The sequence below is a fragment of the Nicotiana tomentosiformis genome, chromosome 7 (assembly GCF_000390325.3).
Source record: "Nicotiana tomentosiformis chromosome 7, ASM39032v3, whole genome shotgun sequence".
In the NCBI taxonomy this organism is placed as follows: Eukaryota; Viridiplantae; Streptophyta; class Magnoliopsida; order Solanales; family Solanaceae; genus Nicotiana; species Nicotiana tomentosiformis.
The window spans coordinates 111,566,010-111,579,047 of record NC_090818.1 but is presented as its reverse complement, the minus strand read 5'-3'; the positions used below and the strand labels follow the sequence as shown (position 1 = coordinate 111,579,047).

General features: G+C 37.1%; 1 long non-coding RNA gene across 1 annotated transcript; it reads left to right on the top strand.

The window, feature by feature from the left end:
• Positions 1 to 1,255: 1,255 nt before the first annotated feature.
• Positions 1,256 to 3,985, top strand: LOC108943589 (uncharacterized). The gene is made up of 3 exons (XR_001967525.3): positions 1,256 to 1,362; positions 1,567 to 3,587; positions 3,641 to 3,985. It is a non-coding gene; the product is annotated as an uncharacterized lncRNA (long non-coding RNA).
• Positions 3,986 to 13,038: the final 9,053 nt, after the last annotated feature.

Genomic DNA, 13,038 nt, shown 5'->3' with positions numbered 1-13,038 from the left:
CTACGCGATCGCAGACGCATTCACGCAATCGCTTAGAAGGAAAACGTCATCAGATATCAGAAAATTCCAGCAGTTGTTCAAGTCTAAATTTTTGATCCGTTAACCATCCAAAACTCACCTGAGCTCCTCGGGACCTCAACAAAATATGCCAACAAGTCCTAAAACATCATATGGACTTAGTCGAATCCTCAAATCACCTCAAACAACACTAAAACCATGAATTACACCCCAATTCAAGCCTAATGAACTTTGAAATTTCTAGTTTTTACAAACGATTCCTGAACCTACCAATTTAAGTCCGATTGACCTCAAATTTTGCACAAATATCATAAATAACATAATGAGGTATTCAAATTTTCAGAATCAGATTCCGACCCCGATATCAAAAAGTCAACCCCCGGTCAAACTTTCCAAAAATTTAACTTTCGGCATTTCAAGCCTAATTTCTCTACGAACCTCCAAATAATATTCCGGACATGCTCCTAAGCCCAAATTCACCATAAGGAGCTATTGGAATCATCAAAATTTAAATCCCAGGTCGTTTATACATAGGTCCATATCTGGTCCACTTTTCTAACTTAAATTTTTAATTATGAGACTAAGTGTCTCATTTTACTCCGAATTCCTTTCGGACCCGAACCCACTAATCCGGTAAGTCATAAAATAACTATAAAGCATAAAATTAAGTATTAAATGAGGAAGCATGGTTATAATACTCAAAATAACCGGTCAGATCATTACACTGCCCATACATTTTAAAGACCTAACTTTATGTTTGATTTGGGAGAGCAAGAGAGAGAACAACAACCATTTTTCAACACAATAGAGATTGTGTGTAAATTTTTCTGTTGAAAAATCAACTTGAACAACCACCTTCAAACTTCGATTCCTGCTTCATTTCTTGTCGGACTATATTGAAATTTGAACTCAATATTTCCAGCATTTTGGTGATCGATTAGAAATGGCAAAAATTATGTACGACCACCTAAACTTGTCCCGATTTTCCTCTGAGACAACTTATCTAAGGTATGTTCCGATTGAACACTTCATGTAACACAGATTTATTCCAAATAGGCAATTATTTTCCTTTTTGTGCTGGAAGCTCATCGCGTGTAACCAAATGCCATTGACATGTATTAACAACCAATCAAAATGTAAAAGCTGTATTATTTTTTTCACAGTGGCTATTTAATTTTAAAAGGCTAAAAGTATTCGATAATAACAACAAAAAGCCCTAGTGCCTTGTTAAACTTAACGCCTGTTTCCCCCTTTCTCTCTCTGGTGAATTGGAAGGAAAATCGAAGAAGAAAACTTGAAGAAACATTTGGTGATTCCTGGAATCTTATGCAGAAGATACTTATTGTAAGTATCAATTTCTCTCGTTGATGAAAAATAATGATTCAAATATGTCTAAAAAATTAGGGTTTTTTGCTTCATGATTTGGGGATTAGGGTTTGAGAATATTCCGTTTATTTCCTATATCCCTTTTTCGATTACATGAAAATATATTTAATTCTGAGCCATGTTCTGTCATTGTCTCTAATATCCCTTTTCGATTTTATTCAGCTTTGATTCAAATGTTAGAGGAAGTTATATTCACAAAAATACACCATGGGGTCTACTTTTTCGAGATTCATGTCCCCACTTATGTTGGTGAAAGTGAACAAGCAGGTATGTATATGGACAATGACCACTTTTCTACTACGAAGCTGGAATTTTATACTAAAGAAATAGGGTATGTGACTATCGAGGGATTTTATTATTAGAATAGTGAGACCAAACAATTTTACTTGGTAGAGTCAGACCTACACCTATTAGACCTAATAAATGACTTAAAGTATGGGGACGACTTTGAAGTATGGGTTAAACATGTTGTTGACCAGACTTTAATTTTAAATAGGGAGGGACCTACTGGCTACCTAACTGGAGAGAATGAAACTTTGTTATTAAATAACAGAGATGATGAGTCATTTAACCTACAAGAAGTTGTTGTAGAATAGGTAGTTCAAAGTTTGGGAGGTGATTGCACTAGTAAGTTAGATGTAGAAAGTCATATTTCAGAGGTGGAGAGTAGTGATTCAGATCTGGAAAATATACCTGAAGAGGATGATTCAGATGTAGATGAGGAGTTGAGAACTCTTAGACAAGATAAAAGAAACAAAAAATAGAAGAAAAAATCTCCTGTTACAGAAGAGATACCTGTTGGAGAGGTTGGTAGTATAGATAAAGGGTTTGAGGATATTGGGGTAGACAAGGCTAATAAATATGCTGGAAAGGTTGGAGGACATGAAGACTATATCAATAGCTCTTAATATTGGAGTGATGATAGCAAGGAGGAGCTAGATATCGAAGCTGTTAGAGGAGTAGATTTACCCTCTAGGAGGAGAAGTAAAAAAGATATGATGAAGCTTGTAAGGTGGTTGTATTTGAGCTTGGTATGAAAATTGAGAATGTAACACAGTTTAGAAAGGTTGTGGCAGATTATGTTGTTGAGTATAGGAGGAAAATTAAATTAAGACCTAATGAGCCTCATAAGGTAAGGGTTAAGTGTAAAACAAATACATGTAAATGGTTGTTGGCTGCTTCTTTGGATAGAAACTCTGGTAATTTTAGAGTCATTAACTATCATCCTGTACATAAATACATTCCTACAAACAAAAACAAGCTTTACACTTCTAAGCTTATTGCTAGAAAATTCAAGGATAGGATAGTTTCCCAACCATATATAAGACTTTGGGAAATTCAAGACTTGGTTAGAGACAAGTTGGGTCTTTATGTTGGTAGGAATATGTGTCAGAGAGCAAAACATAAAGTCCTGAAGAAAAATATGGGTGATTGGAAGCTGGAATTCTCTAGGTTATGTGATTATGCAGACTTCATCAAGAGAACTAATCCAGGAAGCTCAAGCTGGGTTAAAATTGATAGAGAGACTGAGCCTGGAAAAATTTGTTTGTATATTATTATGTATGTTTTGAAGACTTCAAGAAAGGATGGTTAGATGGGTGTAGGAAAATCATAGGAATTAATGGTTGTTTTCTTAAGGGAGCTTGTGGAGGTCAACTTCTTGCTATTGTTGGAAGGAATGGAAACAATCAAATATTTCCTACTGCTTGGCTGTTGTGGATTAAGAAACAAAACATAGTTGTAGTTGGTTCTTAGGATATTTGATTGATGACTTAAATCTGGGCACTAGTGAAGGTTTGATTGTAATGTCAAATATGCAAAAGGTAATATTTCGGCTCTTTTAAACTTTCTGATTTTCTTTTAATTATATTCTTCTAAACTTTCTGTTCTTCTTTTGATTATATTCTTCTAAACTTTCAAATCTTATAAGTACTTTATTTTGTAAGGATTTGTTCCTGCCATAATGGAGTTATTGCTAAATGTAGAGCAAAGAATGTGTGCTAGGCATATCTAGAGTAACTGGTTTATCAAATGGAGAGGAGAAGACAGAAGAAAGCAATTCTTGAGATATTCAAAAGCTAGCTTTGAAGTCAAATTTAAAAAGGATTGGCAGTATTGAGTAAATTAGGTAAGACGGAAATATGTGAGGATTTGTTGCATTATCCAAAAGAAACATGGTGCAGGTCCTATTTTAAAACTAGGATTTGTTACATTATCCAAAGGAAACATGGTGCAGGGCCTATTTTAAAACTCATGCCGAATGTGATATTATTGAGAACAACATGAGTGCGACTTTTAATTTTTAGATTTTAGCTGCTATGCATAAGTCTATTATCACCATGTTAGAGAAAATTAGGCATAAACTAATGAACAAACATGTGGATATGATCAATTTTGCTAAAATATGGATTACAGATATTTCTCTTATGTCAAGAATAATACTAGAGGAAAATAAAGAGTACTCTAAGAAGTGTAAAGTTATGTGGAATGCACAAGTTGGTTTTGAGCTCAATTGAGAGCAATTTAATGGTAATCCTTATTGGTGTATGACCTTCTATTTATGATGTTTCATTTCTATGTATCCACCTAAGAACAGAATAAGAACTTCCTGGCTTAATAGAGCAAGAAGTTGCTCTGGTCCCGGTCTGGCGAAGTGAACTTTACTTTACTGTCCGGGACTTTTTTAGAGTTACATCCCGTACTTTGATATTAGGATGAGTTGTAGTAATCCATATGAGCTTGAAGGGTTTAAGACCATTCATGAGTTTATAGAGGATTTGTGACTATGTTATTGTTAGACCCCGTAAGTTTAACAACCTTGATACCGTTATATACATTTGATATGGTATTTTGAGTGAAATATTTTTGTAAAAGAAGATTTGAAAAATATGATTTTATATAGTTATTAATATTACAACTTTTGAATATGCTTTAAATTATATACAGAATATGAGAAAGTTTATGAGATTTTCTTTATTGTAAAGATAGAAATTATTTTCTCACAAGAAAAGAAGGTTATCTTTTATCTTTTTAAGAATTAAGAGTACAAAAATTTGTATTCTTTATATGAGATTAGAAAAATTAGAAGTTGAGAAAATATATGTATTTTTACATGGATATTTTAATAAAATAATATTGTATGTATTGATTTTATATGGTACCACAAGACCATGATAGTAAAGTGTATGAGGGGTGTTAAAAATGAGTAGTATTTTATGTAATTTGAGATAATTCTTAATTATGTGGATAAGTGGGTAATTTATGATTTTAGTAGAAGATTAATTAAAAGTTTGGATAAGCCCTACAAGGTCTAACGTGGCACCTCTCTCCCCCCCTCCCCCCCAATTCCAAATTAATGACTCTTAAAGCCAACTTGGTGGCGCCAAGGTGTATGATGAGTCATAACACCTAAGTGGCTTTGTTTACACATTGGAGGAATAACATAAGTTGTCTTTGGAGGAATAACACATAAGTTGCCTTCGATAATTTCCTTTGTCTTGGTTTCATTATTGGTAATGAACTTGGAGAAATTTTGGGAATACTTGGCAGAAGAAGGCCGAAAGCAAATTGTTTGATGATGCAGAGTATGGAGTGAATATTAGTCGGATAAGAAATAACGTGCTATGATATCAAGAATATCTTAAGGATTTTTTCCTACTTCGATCGGTCGTTACGTATTTTACGCAAAAGACGTGTATTAGAGGGATTGTTAAGAGAACCGGCTCAGGTATGTTAAGGCTATCCCTTCTTTTCTTTTGGCATGATCCAAGTAACGATACGTAAATGTAATATTATTCCATAAATGGTTCTACTCTTAGCAGCTAAGGATGTCTATGTTATTCATTCCGATAAAGTTATACTCAATTGTGTCTAAGTACGTTCCTAAGTCTCTGTTGAGGTATATAATAAAGATGTTAATGGTTATAATATAGTGATACATGCATCTTCATGCATTTACCACCATGCTATGGCCGGTTGGACAGTTATACATTTACCACCGAGCTACGGTCGGTCGAGCAGTCATGCATTTATCACCGAGCTACGGCCGGTTGGGCAGTTGTATATTTACCACCGAGCTACGGTCGGTTAGACAGTCATGCATTTACCACCGCGCTACGACTGGTCGGGCAGTTACAATTGATCAGTTGGGAATTCGTGCATCAAACGATATGGATAATAGTCTCAAAGAGAAGCATTATAAGTATACTAAGTATGCATATACGGTGGCACTTCAGGGATTCAGGTTGATTCTTATATCTCTTTAATTAATGTTGATTTTGAATATGTTTCAGTTCTGCCTTACATACTCAGTACATTATTCATACTAACGTCCTTTTGTTGGGGACGGTGCATTTATGCCTGTAGGTATAGATAATCAGTTGGACGAGCCCTCATAGTAGATGAGGTTAGCATTTAGCGAAGGATCAGTAAGACTCCACTTCATTCGGAGTGCAGCCGAGTCTATAAGTCATCGTGTCAGAGTTTTGCTACAGATTTATGGGTAGGCTGGTACCATGTCCCATTTGATGTCAAATAATATTAGGGGCTTTGTAGACAGAGGTTCATTTCGTACAGTATGTCAGAGGCCTTGACGGCCCATATGTATTCATGTTTTAAGAAAGATGGTTCATTGATACAATGTTCTCCTACTTACAGTTATACATTATGAGTTGTGGCCAAGTGGGCCCAAGATAGTTACAAAAAGAATGAGTTCAGCTAACCCGACCTATGTATGTTCTAGTTTTGGTCGAACGATCATAAGTTACAGAGTGGTTCACTCGGGCCAGCAAGGTACCGGGTGCCAGCCACGCCTCCCCAGGTTTGAAACGTGACAAAGTGGTATCAGAGCAAGTCATGTCCTAGGGAGTCTACAAAGCCGTGCCTAGTAGAGTCTCACTTATGGGTGTGTTACACGCCACATTTATAATTGAGAGGCTATAGGTCATTTAGGAAATGTTACCCTTCCTTTGTTTCCAGATCGTTCCATAGAGCTGAGTCGTAAGAAGTCAGTATGAAGTTTTCACCAGATTATGTATGCACCAGAGGTGCAGGTAGAGCTTTAAGGCGTAATTTCCACCTATGTGGAAGGGAGGTTATCAAAGAAACAGAAGATACGATGCTAGATTGAAAAGTGAGTAAGGTAAAGGTGAAGAATATACGAGATACTCGAGTACAAAAGATTGTGAATAGTCGAGACTTCAGATAGAGGTTGGATTTTAGTTTAGTTTGCAGAGGAGACCCTAGCAAACGTTTTGTAAATCTCTAAGAGTTAACATTTGAGGACGAATGTTTCTAAAGAGGGGAAGAATGTTACATCCCGTACTTTGATATTAGGATGAGTCGTAGTAATCCATATGAGCTTGAAGGGATTAAGTCCATTCATGAGATTATAGAGGATTTGTGACTATGTTATTGCAAGACCCCGTAAGATTAACAATCTTGATACCGTTATATACATTTGATATGGTATTTTTAGGGGAACATTTTTGTAAATGAAGGTTTGAAAAATATGATTTTATATAGCTATTAATATTACTACTTTCGAATATGCTTTAAATTATACACAGAATATGAGAAAGTTTATGAGAAAATTTGTACTCTTTATATGAGATTAGAAAAATTAAAAGTTGAGAAAATATATGTATTTTTACATAGATATTTTAATAAAATAATAGTGTATGTATTGATTTTATATGGTACCATATGACCATGATAGTAAAGTGTATGAGGTATGTAAAAAGTGAGTAGTATTTTAAGTAATTTGAGATAATTCTTAATTATGTGAATAAGTGGGTAATTAATGATTTTAGTGAAAGATTAATTAAAAGTTTGGATAAGGCCTAACGTGGCACCCCTCCCCCCTCCAAATTAATGACTCTTAAAGCCATGTAACTTGGTGGCACCAAGGTGTATGATAAGTGATAACACCTAAGTGGCTTTGTTTACATGTTGGAGGAATAATATAGGTTGTCTTTGGAGGATTAACACATAAGTTGCCTTTGATAATTTCCTTTGTCTTAGTTTCATTATTGGTAATGAACTTGGAGAAATTTTGGGAATACATGGCAGAAGAAGGCCGAAAGCAATTTGTTTGATGATGTAGAGTATGGAGTGAATATTAGTCGGATAAGAAATAACGTGCTATGATATCAAGAATATCTTAAGGATTTTTCCCTACTTCGATCGGGCGTTACGTATTTTTCGCAAAAGACGTGTATTAGAGGGATTGTTAAGAGAAACAGCTAAGGTATGTTAAGGCTATCCCTTCTTTTCTTTTGGCATGATCCAAGTAACGATACGTAAATGTAAAGTTATTCCATAAATGGTTCTACTCTTAGAAGTTAAGGATGTCTATGTTATACATTCCGGTAAAGTTATATTTAAGTGTGTCTATAGTGATATATGCATCTTCATGTATTTGCCACCATGCTACCGCTGGTTGGGCAGACATGCATATTCATTTACCCCCTATGCTACAGCCGGTTGGGCAGTTACACATTTACCACCGAGCTACGGTCGGTCGGGCAGTCATGTATTTACCACCGAGCTACGGCCAGCTGGGAAGTTACATATTTACCACAGAGCTACGGCCAGTTGGGTAGTCATGTATTTACCACAGCGCTACGGCCGGTCGGGAAGTTACCACTGATCAGTTGGGCTGTTATGCATCATACGATATGGATAATAGTCTCAAAGAGAAGCATTATATATATAAGTATACTAAGTATGCATATATGATGGCACTTCAGAGATTCGGGTTGATTCTTATATCTCTTTAATTGATGTTGACTTATGGATATTTTTTAGTTCTGTCTTACATACTCGGTACATTATTCGTACTGACGTCCTTTTGTTGGGGACGCTACATTTATGCCTGCAAGTATAGATAATCAGTTGGACGAGCCCTCATACTAGACGAGGTTAGCATTCAGCGAAGGATCGGTAAGACTCCACTTCATTCGGAGTGCAGCCGAGTCTATAAGTCATCGTGTCAGAGTTTTGCTATATATTTTTAGGTAGGACGGTACCCTGTCCCATTTGATGTCAAATAATCTTAGGGGCTTTGTAGACATATGTTCATTTTGTACAGTATGTTAGAGTCCTTGACGGCCCATATGTATTCATGTTTTAAGAAAGATGGTTCATTGATACAATGTTCTCCTACTTACAGTTGTACATTATGAGTTGTGGCCATGTGCGCCCAAGATAATTACAAAAGGAATGAGTTCAGCTAACTCGACCTATGTATGTTCTAGTTTTGGTCGAATGATCATGAGTTACAGAGTGGTTCGCTCGGGCCAGCACGACATCGGGTGCCAGCCACGCCTCCCCAGGTTTGGGGCGTGACATTTGGTTTCTTCTGCTCCGATCCCGGTCTGGTGAAGTGAACCTCGCATCGTTGTTCGGGGCTTTTCTGGTTTCTTCTGCTCCGACCCCGGTCTGGCACAGTGAACCTCGCTTCGTTGTTTGGGACTTTTCTTTTTAGCTCTTAGAAATCAGCAACTCTAGTGATTGATCACCTATAGAATATAAGAAATGCATTGTACATAGGGTTTATTCTAAACAAGAAAATTGACTTTAAGATGTGCCAAAAGATTCTTGGTGTATCACAGATTCTAGTAAAAACAGTAGCAGCCTCCAAAACTCCATAAATTTCTAGGAGAAAATAAGGATGATTCAATAAGGTAAATCAATACAAAGTTTCAATAAAAAAATAGCATCCTAATAACTAACAACTTGTTCTACTATGATAATACATACGACCATTATGTAGTCCACTATGAGTTTAGCTGTGCATAAAACTACACGGAACTACACGTCCATAATCCAGACTATACACATGAAAATACAAAAAAAAAAACATAAGCATCTTTAATGTGGCTCTTGCCCAATCCCTCTGTTGTTCAGCCTCCTTGCAATTCACTGCCAGAGACTCCAATTGCACTTTAGCATCCTTCAATTTCTGTTTTAATTTATCCCTTTCTTCTTCAAGTTTTTTTACTTTCACCCTTAGTTGATTACTCATTAAACACAACATCGCCCGACTTGGTAGATGCTTCCTTTCCGATGGACCCGTAGATGGATCATCAAACCATCTAAAATAATTACATTCATCATTTCCCTAACAACAAATGCATTCACATTACTGATTAATAAGAAACAAAAAGCGAAAAATTTCATAATCAATGAAACTAGTTACTCACTCTTGAAATTCTACAACCATAAAATCAGCGGCCTGAGTTTACCGGGGTGGTCGAGGTCTTCAATCTAGCATAATCACCGCAACAACATAAATCAGGGTCCTCTTCGTACACTGAATTTTGCGAATTTTGCGATATTTGAATATTTTTCAAATAGGAAGGAAAAAGATAAGATAGAGAAGATTTAGATATGAGAGAAGACACAAGAAAATAAAATAAGATGTACATAGAAAAGGAAGAAGAATAAATAACAAAGGAAGAAGAGTAAAGAACAAAGGAAGAAAGAGATGCAAAAGAGAGAAAGAGGTCTCAGATGGAGAAACTAAGGTTCCAATTTAACTTGGAAGTGGATAGATCCATTGGGCTAGTTGACATTAATATTTTAATATTGGTAGAGTCATAATCGAGCAAAAATTTATCCCTTCACGCGCCCAACAGAGGTGCATTACACTTAATGTGTCATGTCACGCAAAAGTATTTATTTGGAATAAATCTGTATTACATGAAGTGTTCAATCGGAACATACCTTAGATAAGTTGTCTCAGAGGAAAATCAGGATAATTTTAGGTGGCCGTACATGATTTTCGCATTAGAAATTGACAAAGCATGATCTGGAGTTATGTAGCTCCAGATTTTGATTCGTAAACAATAGCGGTATTTTTGGTGATTTTCTTTCCAAAGTAGAATAATAATAATAATAATAATAATAATAATAATAATAATAATAGAAATAATAATAATAATAATAATAATTATTATTATTATTATTAGGGTCTCCCAGTGGAAAGAGACAACCAATATATTTATGATCGGAAGGAAAATGGAGGAAAGACGATTTCTTGGAGAAGGTGTAGCTCCATAGTTTTTCCTTTCCACATTGATGCTCGTCCATAATGTCATAAATTTTTTTATTTTCCAATTAAGAAAAATATATTGTCTCTAAAAATTAAATACTTAGAAGTATAAGTTATCATACAATTGATTTACATTATGTTAGAGAATTATATCAGTGTACGGGTAAAATCGGGGGTAGAGTTTTTTCCGATTCCCCGATTTAGAAACAGAGGGGAAAAACGGCTCGTCGTGATAATAATCGAGGCCCAGGAACCCCTTATATCGAAATCCGGGAGGAATGAACAATGTATCTGAGATCGGGCACGGTGAAATAACAGACCCAGATCTCAAGTATAGCTCCTGGACCTCGGGAAACGCAGAGAACAGTTAGACATGACGAGTAGGGGGCCAAGATGTTCGACCTCAACCGGATATTACGGCAAAATTTCCGTCCAATATCAGATCGACATTTACTGAAAAAGGGAGATTTTTACCTTATTTAGACTTGTACTAGGATTGAAATTCCCCTACTATATAAAGGGGAAGGTTTTCCTTATTCTCACACATTGTGACACACAAATCAAAGCAATAAAAGTTTATCTTTATCTTCTAGCTATTGTTCAAAGTGTTCTTCATTTGTCCTCTTCTTTATTCGCGACCGAGCTTGTACCGAAGGTCCGATCGATGACGAATTTCACTGTTCAATCTAAGATCATGCTTGGTCATCATATTGTAATTAGTTTGATCATTTATTTTATCTTTAATCTATATACATGATGTTCTTAATAATTTGTATTGAATTAAATCACATATCCTTTAAACTGCGTACAAATTTAATTGTTACTCATTTTTTTGGGTAAATAATTTGGCGCCTAACATGGGGCTGAAGGATAATAGTGGTGATTTGATACAGATCTGCCTAACATACCCTATTTTATGCTTGTTCTTTGAAATTTTGATTCCAGGGTAGCAAAAGGATGTCAAACTCTCAGTCTGCTCACTTGAACGTTGATGCTGAGTCAGGCCATCATGGTGAGAATAATAACATGATGCCTAGCAATGATGTGCCTCATGGCGATCCCAATGGTATCCCAGCCACCCACCCGGTCGATGCTAACTCACATGTGGCAATCAACATCAATTTACCAATTGATCCCGAAAACAGTATTCGCGGGGGACCCCCGGCCAGCGGCTTGAGAAGCGCCTGAGGGTGAAAGTTATGGGGTAAGACTGTGAATGATTTTCAAAATATTACAGGCTCAACAAGCGGTAATAGCACAGCTGCAAAACCAAAGCCACCCCCCTAGTAGGGTCAAGCCTGAATAGTCCCGGGAAAATACTCGGAGGGATGAACAAATTGCCATGGAACCGGGCGAAGTCAGGCCCGGGAAAACTTTCGAGGTGATTAAAATGCTCGAAGCATTGACAAAATGGGTAGAGCCTAGTGAGAAAAAGATTAAGGCTAACGACAAGAAGGTGGAAACGTACAACTCCTGGGTCGATTAGATCCTGGGAGTACCTATGATATTAAAGGGACCAGACTCCAAAAGGTTTATTTAGAAGCCGCTCCCCCCGAGCGCGGTACCGAAGCCGATCCCGAAGAGATTTCGAATGCTCGACATTCCAAAGTATAATGGGATCACGGATCCAAATGAGAATGTAACCTCTTATACATGCGCGATCAAAGGGAATGACTTGGAAGATGATGAAATCGAGTCAGTGTTTCTGAAAAACTTTGGGGAAACCTTGTCCAAGGGAGCAATGATATGGTATCACAACTTGCCTCCGAATTCTATTGACTCGTTCGCATGCTTTCAGATGCTTTCGTAAAGTCCCATGCCAGAGCCATCAAGGTCGAAACCAGGAATTCAGACCTTTTCAAAGTCAAACAGAGGGATAACGAGATACTCATGGAATTCGTGTCGAAGTTCCAGATGGAACGAATGGATCTTCCATGGTTGCGGATGATTGAGCCATTCAGGCATTCACTCAAGGGCTCAACCCCCAAAGTTCTATGGCCTCTCAATAGCTAAAGAAAAACTTGGTGGAGTACCCATCGGTCACCTGGGCCGACATCCACAACAAATATCAATCGAAGTTCAGGGTCGAAGACGACCAACTCGAGACCCCTTCGGGATCTGTTCACCCTATAAGAACCGATAACATATCTAAGAGAACTATTGATCAGGATTCGAGGCCGGTCTGAGATGGATATCAGCCGAACACGACGAATTGGAGGGGAAGCGGATTCGGGTGCCACCCAATAAGGAATGAGAAGAGGAATAATCGAGGGCCGAGCAGTCGCGGCCTGATGAGCAAGAGAGGGTTTGATAGGTTGCTCGGGAGTAGGAAGGCACCAAGATTATCGGAGTATAATTTCAACGTAGATGCTGCAAGCATAGTGTCAGCCGTAGGGCGCATCAAAGAGACCAAATGGCTCAGACCATTGCAGTCCTACCCTGCCTAGAGAGATCCCAATTTGATGTGTAAGTACCACGGCACTCATGGTCATATGACCGAAGATTGTCGACAGTTAAGAGAAAAAGTTGCTAGATTGTTTGACAATGGGCAGCTCCGAGAATTCCTAAGCGAGCGAGCC